The sequence below is a fragment of the Tenrec ecaudatus genome, chromosome 1, assembly GCF_050624435.1.
Source record: "Tenrec ecaudatus isolate mTenEca1 chromosome 1, mTenEca1.hap1, whole genome shotgun sequence".
Classification (NCBI taxonomy): Eukaryota; Metazoa; Chordata; class Mammalia; order Afrosoricida; family Tenrecidae; genus Tenrec; species Tenrec ecaudatus.
Genome location: NC_134530.1, coordinates 201,581,787 through 201,597,044, shown reverse-complemented (window position 1 = coordinate 201,597,044; position 15,258 = coordinate 201,581,787). Strand labels below are relative to the sequence as shown.

The following is a 15,258-nucleotide window of genomic DNA, read 5'->3' as shown; positions in this document are numbered from 1 at the left end:
GCAAACTCTCTCATCCGCAGACACTTATGTGCTCCTTAGGTCTGCAGCATGCCTCCCTCTTACAAGCCTGGCCCCGTGTGTAGCTTTCAGGACGCAAGATTCCTGTATTCTCAACAATTGTACTCAGGCATTCTGTTTTGCTGCATCAACAAGCCTTCATTTCTATTGGATAATCCGATGGGCAATGCCATATTCAGGGATCCCTCCACTCCACATCCCCTTCCCTGCTATGTCCCCATAGTCAGATTCTGTTTCACTGACAGATTTCTCTGAGGCTCATCTGCTCATGTTATTCTCCCTTCCCATTCATTTCCATGTTCATCTCACTTTGGCCTTCACCACACTTCCACTAAAACTGCTCTTGTCAAGATCACGAACAGATTTTATCTTCATGTTATTCAACTTCTTTGTTTCTCTAGCTACTCCTTTGTGCCCAATCATCAAAGTAAATCCTCTAATTTCTTGGTTGATTCTTCCTGGGCTAATTTGCAAATACTTCTCTGCCTGATGCCTCTGTCTTGAGTCCCACCATTATCAAGCCTGGCCATTTACCTCTTGTAGGATTTCTCATCCCCCTTGTCTCTGCTTAGATTGTATCTCCTTGGCTAGCCTTTCCCATATGCCACCTCATTATGTTAATCTTTACCAGTGAAACCTGTTTGCTCCCCTCATATCAGCCTGCTGGCTGCCTGTTCCAAAGCAGAAGGAACTATACTGCTGCATCCATCCAGATAAACTAGATGTAGCACAGTCTCGAGCAGATAGAAAGGAATCAGTAAAACATACTGAATCCATGAAGGAGTAAATGCATAGAGCCTGACGGTTGATTCCTGACTGACCTGAGCTGCTCTAGTTTTTGACTCAACAGGTAAAATTCTTAAGTCAAAAGGGAGACAGAACAGACTATTAAATTGCTTTTAGAGTATCTGTTCATTCTCACAGTATTAGAAAGATACAAGTTTCCTTATTACGTTTTCATTTTTTCCTTACCATGTTTTTAAACAGGCTATAAGGATTAATAAACTAGTATCAGAGTAGAAATATCCACTAGGGTTTTTAAGATTGTAAATGTTTAGGGAAGCAGCCTGCCACTTCATTGTGCTCAGCTGCAGCTGCTGGGTTCATACCACCAACCCTTCTGTCATCAGCCAAGTCCTTTCACTTCTGCACCACCAGGACTCCTTGATGAATATTAAGAAATCTTAATTACAGATATAGGCATCTGGAAAGCATGTAACTTTAGATAACTTTAGGAGCCACATGTAACTTTACCTACTTTTCCCCAAATTGTATTTCTACAAATGCTCAAAAATATTTTCCCATGATTTTCAAAATATAGCATTAAATATATGTAAAAATTTCACCAAATAGATTGCTATTTTGCGTCAATAATTAAAACTTGAGAGGCTGAAGAAAACTTTGGAAAGTATTCTTGGTTCTTTACACACACACACACACACACACACACAAATTCCTGGCAGGGGCAGTATCTTATACATCTACAAATCCAAGATTATCTCCTTCCATAATGGGTCTAAGATCCCAGTTTACTAACTATGTACTGCACTTAATTTGCTTATCTTGTCAACACTGCGGACATAAAAGTATGGGGAAAATAGGAAAATAGGAAAATTTCTGTCTGAAATTTGCTGTCAGTAAGCCATTTTCTGACGTAATATTTCTAGTGGTGTTTGCAGGCATGTGTTGCATCCAGCAGTCACAGCTGACCAATTACTGATAATACAATCATCCATATAGACAATAAACCAAGTCGAAAACAAAAGTTGGTGTTTACTATAAAGTTATTTGGTTATTAGGTAAGAGGTAAATGGCCAGGCTTGATAATGGTGGGACTCAAGACAGAGGCGTCAGGCAGAGAAGTATTTGCAAATTAGCCCAGGAAGAATCAACCAAGAAATTAGAGGATTTACTTTGATGATTGGGCACAAAGGAGTAGCTAGAGAAACAAAGAAGTTGAATAACGTGAAGATAAAATCTGTTCGTGATCTTGACAAGAGCAGTTTTAGTGGAAGTGTGGTGAAGGCCAAAGTGAGATGAACATGGAAATGAATGGGAAGGGAGAATAACATGAGCAGATGAGCCTCAGAGAAATCTGTCAGTGAACTAATAACTAATAACTTACCTACTGGATTGCTTCCTAAAGTAATAGCAATTATATATATATACATATGTCGTAATAAATTCGAGACTGAGTAATCATTTTTATGCAAATGTTCTTAACAGCAACTGGGAAAGATTATAAAAGTTCTGCAGGTTAGGCTTAAAATATTCTAAGAGAATCCTCAATTATCAATAAAGATAAAAACCTTTAGTGAAATCAGCACTTCTTAAACTACTTGGATGATTACTTCCTTTATATTTTTAACTATATCCTTCATTTTTATTATATCCTTTGTTTGATTAAAATGGTCTGTATATATATATATGTGTGTGTGTGTGTGTGTGTGTGTGTGTATATATAGCCATGTGGTTCCAAAATGAGAAATATCAAACCATACATTATTGTTTCAATCATTTTAGTGTTTCTGCAACTCCCACTATGATGGCTATCATTAACCCAATTACAGTGGCAGAGCAGCTGAGGTTAAATGGAAATACGAATTAGGACAGGGGTCTCTCTGCCCCTTGATTTATCATTTTTCTCATGTTAACATCAATAGGAAGAAAATGGCAGCCTTAAATAATAGGTATCAAAGACTGAAAATATAAACCAATCAGTCAGAGCATGAAAAATGCATCAAAATGGAATTCGGACAGCTTACACATTCAATAAAAAGGCATTTGGCTTTTCAGCATCTCTTTTTCATTCCCTTTAAATTGTGAGTGGTAATAAGACCCACTCAGCCAACTCAGTTGTTGTGGAAATGAATGAGTTTCTTAAACATTCTTTTTATAAACCAGATAACTAATCAAACCCAACTCACTGCCATTGAATTGATTCTGAATCATAGCGATTAAGATTAGCAGCCTAATATCTAATACGTAAGCACTACGCCACCAGGGCTCCGTGTAGCCCACCCACCAAGCACTCTGTGCATGAAAACATTACGGGCCATCTGCGTTTTCACCTCTGATTCTGCTTTGAGAATTAGATAATGAGCAAACTGGGAATAAATAAAATGACTCAAGTACAAGGTGGACATTATAAAGACATGAGTCTTGTGTACCATAAAAGAATACTATAATTATAAACCTTGTATATATGTGGTTTCTAACCCCACACAGTCTAGTGTCTAAAACATCTACATTTCCCTGAAGGCTTCAGAAGGTCAGTAAATAAGGTGGGACTGGAAAGAAGGGGAGCAGCTGATTGACAGCTGTGTGGGTTAGAATGGGAAGAAAACTGGGTGCAACGTGGTCCATCACCTTTGGTTAAACACTGACCTAGAACACTCGTATATATCCAATAAGTATCTTAAAAGTCATTTGAATCTATTAAATATATGGATAGTGTAGTCTATTCATCTAGCGAGTACTGACATAAGCTTCTTGTCTATCTGTGTAAAAGGGAGATACTGCATTTTTTTTAAATTGCTATAAACATTAAGAATAATAGTGAATTGAAAAGCTGAGAATCACGCAAGCAACAAAAGCAGCAAAAATGTGACCCATGCATTTGTTCTCTGGTTAGTGATGCTCTAAAAAATAATAATAACATTAAAATACCAGGATAATATCTGCTTGGAAAGAGCTCCAAAATGAATCTGCTGTTTCCCCCAACTGCTATTATGCTAGTTAAAAGCAAGAAAATGAAGAATTGGCTAACCCCACTGAAGAACCTCAGAACTATCATCTAGCTAGTTCTTTAATATTCCCTCCCCTTATTATTATGGTTTTCATCCTTTTTACCTCATTAATCATGCTCATTTGTGCATGTATGTTTTCATGCTTAAGATCATTCAGTATATGAAAACCAAGATAGATAACTCTTCAGAAACAGTAATGAGGGTAATGGTTCCCTGAGGGTACTGGAAGAGTGGTGGCAGAAGAAATAGGGAGCGGATAGCATTGATAACTGCATAACCCCACTCGATGGAATCCAAATGCAGAATTGCATGTGAATGGATATATTGGATTGTGTAAGATATAGTAAAAAAAACTATCATCAGAAAAAAATGATAATGTGGGTTCCTGCGGGGTAGGGAATGGGAGGGGCAGGAGGGGATAAAGTAGAGCTGATATCAAGGAGTTCAAAAAAAACAAGATGGTTTGAAACTGATTGTGGTAGCAATTGTTCATGACTGCTTGATGTGATTGGACTGTAGAATGTTGTGAACTCTGTAAGATCTCCCAATAAAATGATTAATTGATAAAAATAAAATAAAAAAGAATTGGCTAACCCTTCAGATCATTTTCTCTAAGTTCTCAGGGCCATCCAGTCAATTACAAGTCTGATGTAGAAATAATATTTGGGTCTGAGACTGTAACTCTTCATGTGATAAAATACTTCCTAGTTCTCCTGGGAGTGGCTGGTAGTTTCAAACAGCTGACCTTGAGGTGAGCAGCCCACCTTTTAGCCCACTCTTCTACCAAGATGCCTTTTGTCTTAGTTCTTGACAACTGTGGACACTACTGTTCTCACCAAAGCCAAACCAAACTCACTGCCATCAATCAAGTCCATGCCAACCCATAGCAACCAAAAAGGACAGGGCAGCACGGCCCCTGTGACCTTCTGAGACTCACTAGTGTCTTTAACCTGGGAGTGGGTGGTTTCAAACTGCTGACTTTGCAGTTAGCAGCCCGACACCCCATCGAGACACCTGTCTTAGCTCTTTCTCCTCTGCATTAAGCAAGTCTGGAGTCACAGGAGCGGTTAAGAATTTGAAAAGACTTCAGCCTTTGTTTTCTATTGTTTGTATCTATTTCTGGTTCAAAACTTAAACTACCCCTCTAGTGCTTACATTAGTGAGGATCCCCAAGAATTTTTTGATTATATGAATTATATCTACTGATTGACATTATCATACTAGAACTAAGATCTGTAAATTTTAAAATTCAAAAGGAAATTCATAAATATGGGTAAAAAAGGCAACTACGAAAACAATTTAACCTCATCTATAAAAGAATTGTCCATTCAAACAAGATACCATTTCCATAGGAAAAAAACTGTCTACATGTTTTGGATTTGTTGTTTATTCTGTTTGATTGATAATATCTATTGTTTATTTAGGGAAACATTTTGCTTACACTGCCAATGAATAGGTACTACCGTTAAAAAAATGAGGAGCTGATACCAAGGGCTAAAGTAGAAAGAAAATGTTTTGAAAAGGTTGATTGCAACAGATGTACAAATGTGCATGACACAACGGATGTATGGATGGTTATAAGAGCTGTAAAAGCCCCCAATAAAATGAAAAAAGAAAGATGTCACAGCCCTCCACTCCAAAACAGATGCCAAAAATAATAATAACAGCTAGCATTTCTTTACATTTTGCTCAATAGTTTTAGGAACCAATTATTATTGTTGGGAATTTGCTGTTGAGAAAATATAGTCTTAAGGAGGAAAAGTAATTGTCTTACAAGGTCACAGCTTGTAGGTAGATTGATTTTTAACAAGCTGAGCAATATGCTTATTAGAATCTGTACTAGTAAACAAAGCTCTCCACATGTATTTAAGTAAGAATTCCTATCTGAAACACTAATTCTAATAGTTAAAAATGGTAATTAACCTAATAATCCAATAATTTAGTATTAGATAAAGCAGGTCCACTAAACTGAAAATTGTATAATGGCAAAAGCTACAGTATCTCTGCTGCTTATTGGGCAATTATCAATACTGACTATCCCTACTCACTGCTGTGGAGCTGATTCCAACTCTCAGTGATCCTACCAGACAGGGTAGACCAGCCCCTGTCACTCTGTATAGGAGCAGAATGCGTGAGAAGGGCCTGTTGAGTTCAAACTGCTTCTCTTACAGTTCGCTGTCCACTAAGTAACCACTATGGCTTCTGGGCTCCGGAGCACCATAGAGACAAAATAACATTGAAGATGGAAGTGAATACAAAGACGTGCACAATTATAAAATATCATGGTTTAACATAAATCTTCAAGTTGGATTTGGGGAGCATGTTATAAAACCACATAAAAAGTATGATCACATTTTATAAAATTTACTTGTGAGTGTATGCATAAAATGTGTAAAGTATAAGCATATGCATGCATAATAAATATGCATACAATATGTAGAACATACATAATAAGATGCATAGTAAATATTTGATGCTTGAATAAATGAATGAAGGACATTTTTATAATAATTATCCTTAGGGGGAGATTATAGGTAATCTTTTCCATTTTCTTGGTAGTTTACTGTATTACAGAATATTTTATAACAGTAACTATGAATTATCTTTGGGCCACCTAGATAGTATGACACAGAATTATAACAAAAATATTAGAACATTTTGAATAAAAACATTGAATGTGAATACCCCACAATAATCAATAATAATTTTCATTTGATTTTCCTATTGTGTTTCAGTTGTTGCACTCCTTAATAAAATTTATCAAATGTTACAGAAAAATGGAAAGCCTCATATTATCACTAGGAATTCTTCTTGGGAGTGAGTCTAGAATTAGGTCACTAGGTCTCCAGGCAAGATTTTGTTTGTCTTTTTTCCCCTTTGCACAAAGCAGCTTAAAAGTTCAGCTCACCAATGAGTAAGTACGTAGGCACAGCAATGCCTGTTGGTAAGCAGTTCCCGAGTTCTAAGTTAAGTGACCGGTTCATAGTATTGGAAGACTTCAAAGATCTCAGAAAGGGGACATTTTCATACACATGGATTGTCTTTGAGTGGTGTGGAGCTCTAAAACTGTTTCCAGAGTTGTGTGTGTTGAAAAAGTAAGGATGCGTATGTGTATTATTCTGGGGAGAGGCGCATAGACTTCATAAAATTTGTTAAGGGGTCGGCAATAAAAAGCAATTTTAACTATAACTAAAGCTATAAGGTTCACAAGTAAGTAGGAAAATATTGACGGTAAATAAAAAACAAAAATGAAGAAAAGAAACCACAACTAACTGTCTTCCTCTTTTATATTCCTGGAATATATTGTTCACTATGCAAATGATTCCATTTTAGGTTCTGCTTTCTAAGCAAGGGCACCAGGAATTCTGGCGATGAGTTCCGAGCACCAGTCAAAGCTCGGTGTAAAGTGAACTGCCTGGGGTGCTAAATATACACTTAAACCATGTCCCTTTCCTAATTCAGCACAATGCACAACACTTGAAAGTGGCATACAGTGTTCACCAGAAGCAGTGGCTTCTTCCATAAAGGCTTTCCACCACAGGAAGTTTGTAATGTGGCCTTGACAGATTAAACACTTCTCTGCATTTCACAAGGATTGCTTAATTTAAAATTTAACTCTTCCTCTTCTCAGGGAATGAAATAAATGCCTGCTTCTTACCTTGACATCAAATTTGATTGGCAAGGCTTAAGGGGCTGAGATGTAATATAAAACCCCTCACCTGGGTTTATTTCACTATCCCTGAAAACATCTCTTTCCAAATATATGCAACAAACAGAAATAAAATCCTCACAAATCCCCCTAGAATCCAAAGAATTGCATTGGCAAACACACTAACTTTAGAAATTACACTTATCCAAATAATATGTTTTAATGTTCTCCGTCTGCCTTAGCTGAAGAAACCTTTACGTCATCAACCAGCTTGAGCAGCATTCTTGTTCAAGTTTCTGAATGAAAATAGTTTTAAAGCAAAAGTGGTTTGAAATTGTAGAAGACTTTGATACATTAAGACATCATAGTTCAAAACCCCAAAGCATTTCTCCTGCTTTATATAAAACAGAAATACTAAAATTATTCACTAGGTTTAACTTAACTATTACACCATCAAATCTTTTCTAGCAGCTACTTTGAATTCTGCTCTCCCAGGCATCAAGTGACTTAGGGGTAGGGGCTCAAAATACTGACCATCAGTAGACTGAGTTTATCAATTCGATCCGAATGAATTCTTCTGCTTTTCTTTCTTTCGCATTAAGGCGCCATGCGCTTCCTGCACGTTACCCAAGTGATTTCTGTTTTCACTGACACTTAGTCACTAGGCAGACTTCGCACTGCATCCAACCCAGCGCCGCTGCGCCCTCCAGCTCCCAGGCCCCCGGGACCACCACGCGCAGCACCAGTTGGCCGCGCCACCTCACCTGAAGGAGCCATCTGACCCTGGCACTCTACCAAGCACGCAGACCCGCCAAGTGAATTCGCATTTGTCAGAAGGACCTTCAGGTCCCCGCGGGGTGCCTCCTTTCAAAGACTCAAAGGGATCTGCAAAGTTTGAAGCAAGGGAAGACCGGGTCCCCACCACCCGTCCGTGCTTCCTCCCAGTCAAGTGCGGCCACCAGAGCGGCGGCGGCCGGGGAAGGGACGGGACGAGAAGGGACGGGAGGAAGGCTTACAGTTCCAAGTTCACGTGAGATTCCTCAGCTTCCTCTATCCTTTGGGCTTTCTGTCAGGATGCTTTTTCTCCCGGAACACACACAAGTTCAAGAAAGTGCTTTTCTTGGCGGGAGGGGCTAACGTGGGGGCGTGTCTCCTTTTGCTTTGCAGATGTTTTAAGGTGGAATTAAAGAGGAAGAAGGAGCAAAGGCATTGCCTGCTTAGTAGCTGCTGAGATGAAACGTCAATGTTTACCTACCAGGAGTTTGAAACCAGAACGTATGTTTAAGTAACGAATTCATTAACTGACTCCAAATTGCACTATACTGGTGTGTGTGTGTGTCCCTGCCTGTGTAACTACTACTTGTGTTTAAAGTAGTCATCACTTCCTTTTCCCCCCAAAACAAGTAAGAACAAAATTGAAATGATAGAGAATAATAACCTAAATTTTGCTAGCATTTCTTTTTAAAGGCAAAATTTAAATAATACATCTTAATGAATATATTTTAATTGCTCAAAATACAATTGTTCAAAATACAATTGTTTGATAACTGTTTCTTTGTAAATCTAACAGCAAAGCCATATCAAAATAATTTAATGCATTTGTTGCATTTAGGGGTGGGAGACCTTAAATTAGATGAATTGCAAAGGTAAATTCAAATATATGTTATCACTGGAATGAAGTATGTCTAAAGTATATATTTGTAAAAATTCCACAAGAACCAAATACTGACTTTAAATATTGACATACCTTCACCCACTAAACCTTAGTTTTCAAACAAAAATCTTGCACTTTTAATCTTTAACCAAGTAAATGATTGACCATCTTAGGAAATAACGAAGATGTCCATCCATTCATTTTATTCTACAGATGTATGGAAACTTGCCCAACCAAAACAAAAAATAATGCATTGCATTATGGAAATGCTGCAAATAAACAAACAAATAAAAACATATCCCTGTCTCAAAAGTCTAATGACTTAGTGATAGGGTAGACATTAAGTTTAAAAGTAACTAATACCATAAGCAAAAGGATTGGCTTTTACAGGAGAATTGAATAAGGGAGCAGAATCTAGATTGTGGGTAGATCCAAAGAAGATCTGCATCACCATAACTTCCCTGAATTCACTAATAGTAAATGGGCCCAAATTCCACTGCTGTTCTCACGGTTCTCTGTTCTCACGCATTCTGGTTCATCACATAGCGATATCTATAGCAGGACACTGTGTTTGCATTCTTATCTCTCTGTCTCATATTTACAAGTGCATGTTAGTTAGCCAAAGGACCAAAGAAGGAAGTCATTCTCACCTGGAGAATTTGTTTAGGATCCAACGACCTGACCTCCCCCTTTCATTCAAATTACCAGAAAGACTGTTCTCTTTATACCTCTTCTCCTTTTTTTACTTCAACTAAAGCAATGCTGTGCATCTTTCAGTTACTCCCTTGTATGGAACATGTCCCTTTGCAAGCATAATTAATCATTACACTTCATTTTACAAAGTAAGAAACGTGACCAATTTGTACTAAACTGGGTGCTTCGAGGGGGGAAGAAAGTTCCAGAAGGGTAGAAGACAAACCTTTTGCACCTCACTAAGCCTTCATCCTACCCCAAGCCCACTCCACAGTTTATTGCATGGACTGATGTTTCCTAAATTTAACTGCTATTGGGTCAAAGCTATCTTCAGACAGACACCCAAGTAGCACTTAATATTTCACTATCATCTTTGGCAAAGAAGATTTTTTACTTTCTGTACTAAATTAACTCCTTAAAATAGGAACGACAGAAGCTACATTATAAAACCCAGTTGTCAACTAAATGTTGAAATGTTTGTAGCAGTGGTCATCATCAGTGGAAGCAAGAATATTCTCTTATTTTCACATGATAACTTTTTATTAAGCTTTGCATCCTTGTATGCTGGGGTTTGGGTGCTTTTTAAATAATAATAATAAGAGGACTCTAACAAGTAAAATGATCCCTGGCGGCACAAAGGCTAAGTGGTTGACTACTAACTGAAAGGTCAGTGGTTTGAATCCCACCCAAAGGCTGTGTAGTAAACAGACCTGGAGATGAGGTCCCTAAAGATTACAGACTGAGGAATCCTATGGGTGCTTCTACTTTGTAATGTGGAGTGATGGTCACTATGAATTGGACTTGACCCAACAGCATACCAAATAAAGCACACAATGAATATGATACAACAGTTACTCTTTACATAGAGCCTCTAAGGAAACACGTGCTTTCTATTATCTCAGTTACAGTATATTCTTCAAGGGATGCGTATGTTTATTTAGAAGTCTGATATAATTTAATCACATAAAATTAGTAATCGAGACAGGATTTCTATCTGACAAATCCCAAAGGCATACCCTTGATGACATAGAAGGTTAAGCATAGGACTGTAACCAGAAATGTTAGCATATCAGACTCATCTCGAGCTGATTTGGACATAAAGACTGGCGATCTATGTCTGAGAGGTCACAGAACCGGAAATCTTACAGAGAATTCTGCTTTGTGCACATGGAGTCGGTATGAGTCAGATCAACTGGCCAGCAAATAACAGCAAATTCAACTCAAAAGTCCACAATTTTTCCAGTACATTGTGCCTTCTCTTATAGAAAATATTGTTTGAGAATCTTTTTTTAAATCAGAGTTCATATATTATTGTACAATTGCTACTATAATCCGTTTCCGAACATTCTTTTCCTTCTTGGCCTCCTAACATCGTCTTTCTCTACCACCACCACCCTACCACCACCACCACCCTACCACCACTGCCACCCTACCACCACTGCCACCCTACCACCACTGCCACCCTACCACCACTGCCACCCTACCACCACTGCCACCCTACCACCACTGCCACCCCCCCCACCACCACCACCACTGTACCAGCCACCCTGAACCCCTTTTTCCACTTGCTGTCCCTATAGGTCCATCAATCCAGGGTTTTATATATCAAAAAACAGAAAAATATATGACCCAAATTCACGAAGGTGACCCCCATGACATAACACATGTGAGCTAAACCCTAATACGAACAAAAAATAAAATACAGAAAATGATGAAGATCATATCATTAGAGCTGGTCCAGTGCGCATCAGCGGGGGGATCGACCAACCAGGTTTTTAACTGTTCAAGTCAGGTGTATCCCTTTGATCTTCTCTAATCACCTCTCCAAGGTGCTCTGTTTAGTAACCACTTTCCTCCCATCCATTGATTACAGCTGGAGCGAGATCACCGGAGCTTATTTCCTATGTAGTTCCCATAAATGTATCTTGTCCTTCCACTGTCATCCACAGCCTTCTGTAAACTGTATTCTCACACTGTAGGATCTGATACTATTTGACTTCAGATTTTATTATTTACAGTCCCTCACTGACTGATGATGGAAGGGATCACAGAAGAAGTGGGTGCTATAGCAAATGTGGTGACGAAATTAGATTGTGCCTGGCTATCCGACAAAATAGTGTCTGGGGTTTTAAAGGCTTGTCTCCAAACAAGCAAGAGTGTAGGACTATGAGGCAGAGCAGTGGGTGGGTTTTCTGGTCCATGAAGGCAGAGGTCAAGGGATCATGTAGCTAAGGACTAGAGAGAGGTGTGGCTCCTGGCTTAGCAGGTGTGCTATTGTAGACTAATTAGCGTTTCACTGTTGGCCGATCCTGGCTTGTGGTAACCTATTAACTTTCCAAATAAAATCCCACAATGGGAGTAGTGTGTGTGAGTTCTGTGTGCCTATTGAAACAAATGATTGAAGCCGGCATAGAAATAGAGTGCTCTGTGGGGGATGCTTGGTGTCCGGGAAGGGTAAAGAATGCTGGAGGGTGAGGGCATGACTGATGTCCATCTGTCTCGTGGCAATGGGAAAGCCAGAGGGGACAGTGAGGGCGCTCCCCTCCATGCAGTTTTCATAGCCTTAAAAATGTTTCTTTATTTCACTCTGACCGCTTAAATCTCTTTAAGTTTGCCATGAGGTCATCTTTTAGTCTAGTTGTGACAAGTTTAGTTTCCTTTGTACTGAGTTGCAATCCATCCTGAATGCTGGAGTCCTTGATCTTCATCAGCAAGTGCTTCCAACCCATCTTGATAACACTGCCAGGTTGTGTCCCATGCATAAGGCAGGTTGTTGATAAGCCTTCTTCAAATCATGCTGCTGTGTTCTTCATCTAATCAGCTTCTTGTATTATCTGCTCAACATAAATACTGAGTAAGTGCAGTGAAAGGATATTGTCTTTATATACACCTTCCCTGATTTTAAATTACTTCGTTTTCCCTTGTTTTATTTGAACATCTGTGTCTTGGTCCCTGTACACATGTCCCACGATCACAGTGAAGTGTTCTAGAGTCCCATTTTTCTCAATGCTATCCATAGTTTGTTATGATTTACACCGTCAGATGCCTGCATCTAGTCAACAAAACACAAGTAGTCATTTTTCTGGTATTCTCTGCTTTCGACCAAGTTCCAGCTGATATCAACAATGATACTCCTTATTCTTGGTCCCCCTTGAATTTCTGGGAGCTCCCTGTCAGTGTAATGCTGCAACTGTTGTTGAATTATCTTCAGCAAAACTTTTCTTGCATTTGATATTAATGATACCATTCAATAATTTGGGCATCTATTATCTTTCTTTGGACTGAGCACAAATATGGATCTCTTCCAGTCAGTTGGCTAGGAAAACGTCTTTCTGATTTCTTGTCAAAGTTGAATGAGTGCTTGTTGAAACATTTCTGTTATATTCTGCCAATTCCTGAGAATGTGTTTTTTGGTTTGTTTGTTTTTTTTTTTTGCTAATGCCTTCAGTGTCTCTTAGATTTCTTTATTCTCTGCCATAGGTTCTTAATCATATGCTGCCTCTTGAAATAGTTGAATGTCAACGAGTTCCTTTTTGTACAGTGACTGGACTCATGTCTATCTTCTTTGGATGCTTCTTATACCATTCGCTAGTTTGCCCAGAGGCTCTGTCACTATTGCAACTAGAGGTCAAAAAATAAATACGACTTACTACAGAGTCAAAATGTTGAGTTATAGGTAGATCGTGTTGAACGATATTTGACAATGCTCGGTTCTACTTATGGAGGCTCCTGTCACCTGCCTTTTCTTGCTCTTGCTGCTCAGGGTTTGAGTCCCTGCGCTGGGCAGTGCCTCCTCTGAAGCACCGTGAGGGTCAGTGAGGACTCAGGGCTCCCCATCCTTCTCCTCTGCTCCCCGGCTGCCCTTGGAGCCGCAGCTGGTGGCCTCGGCATGCAGGTAAAGGGAGCAACTGAGGAAGATAACAACCTGGAGTTCCAAGAAACCCAAAGGTAAGGCTAAACATCGAAGACTCTTCATGGTCGAGCTGAATCCAACATGTATCGCCCAGTCAAAAACAGTCGTAGTGTTTGAGGGTAACCATTATCTCTACTCTCTCTGTCCTATGAAGACACAAGCAATGTGTGCGGAGCTTGTGTCCTGAAATGCGGAGAGCTACACCAAGCTGGGAACCACACACACTCAGACAACCTCCTGGGTTATGGGTCTTTCAGAAATATTTCTGCCTAGAGACGAGACACTTTTAAAGTGCACTATGACAAGAAAGCCCTTTCCTGACTATCACCGGCATAGCACGGGTCATCAAGGCCTCTCACTGAGGCCATGTTGCTGTGGAAGAGAGCGTGCACTTGAAACACATGGGCTTTGTGTTCAAGGGACCTTTTTCGGCACTATGCTTACCAGGGACAGCCAGATGCACGGGGGCATTTCCTCCATCCATGTAGTCTATGAAATCACCCTCACTGTGACCCTCACTATCGTATGTATGAAATTGGCAGTGTTTCTACCAGCCACCTCCTTATTTTGGAAAACTCTATGGTGATAAAAATCCAGCCACACTTCCCTCTGGTTGGAGGATGAAAGACCCATTACATTATTAGTTACAATCTTCCAAACAATGGTTTGTCTTTATCAGTTAAGTCACCAGTATGCCCTGAAGATGACGTGTGTGGGCCACTTAATTGATAAGCAAGTGATAGATTCTCTCACTGCAAAGATCATCTTGCCCAAAGAGGCCAAGAACATCCAAGTTGATAGTCCCTATAAAATCAGCAGGGCCCCAGGTGACCTTTCCTGCTCCTAACTGGACACATCCAGCCACCGGTGATTGTTGCATAAAGAAAATGTTCACAGAAGAGCACATTCAAGACACTGTGGTCCATTATACATTCAACAAGGCCCTCCTGCTCCCGGAGCCCCTGATGGTGGTTGCTACTTTCTACATCTTGTTCTTCACTGTCATCGTCTATGACAGGCTACACTTTTATTTCACACAGGATCCAGCTGACGAAGCCAAGATGAAAGTAGTCTGCATCACAGAGCAGGTCCTGACCCTGGTCAGCAAGAGAGAACAGATCCGTACCATCACTTTGACAAGATTGTTAATTGGGGAAAGCAATCCTGGGATGGCTGCAGCCACAATAGGATCAAGAAAAGCCTGGGGCCCAAGCACAAGGCCTTGACCACTGAAACTGCCCTGCTACAGTCTAGGTTCAAGGCAGAGGGCTCTGACCAATGCAACAAAGTAAGTGTGATACAGAAGTTGGCTGCCCAAGGAACTGGTTGGTACCAGGTAGCATGAGATGGGAATGTTGGTCTCAGTATTTCTAAAAGACTTCAAGGAGGAAAATCCTGGTCCTGCTTCTTGCAGTACAAGGAGCTTAGTTTCTGTCCCTAAATATTACTTTTCCTTTTTTAAGATTTAAGTAAGCAAAACAACACCCCCTGCCCAAATCCACAAATCACATTACAGACAAAACAAGTTTGTGTTGAACAAAAGGATTTTCAGTAGTTGATTGACATGGTTTTGTTCTAGAGC

General features: G+C 39.7%; 1 protein-coding gene and 1 pseudogene across 1 annotated transcript in view; one reads left to right on the top strand and one right to left on the bottom strand.

Annotated features, from left to right (window-relative positions):
- The window catches only part of PLA2G4A (phospholipase A2 group IVA), a 170,888-nt gene extending 162,341 nt beyond the window's left edge, over positions 1-8,547 (bottom strand). The window contains exon 1 of the mRNA XM_075528478.1: positions 8,433-8,547. The gene's annotated coding sequence lies outside the window, so the exon portion shown is untranslated. The remainder of the gene's footprint in view (positions 1-8,432) is intronic.
- LOC142439295 (dolichyl-diphosphooligosaccharide--protein glycosyltransferase subunit 1 pseudogene) lies at positions 1,936-15,021 on the top strand (annotated as a pseudogene).
- The last annotated feature ends 237 nt before the right edge of the window (positions 15,022-15,258 follow it).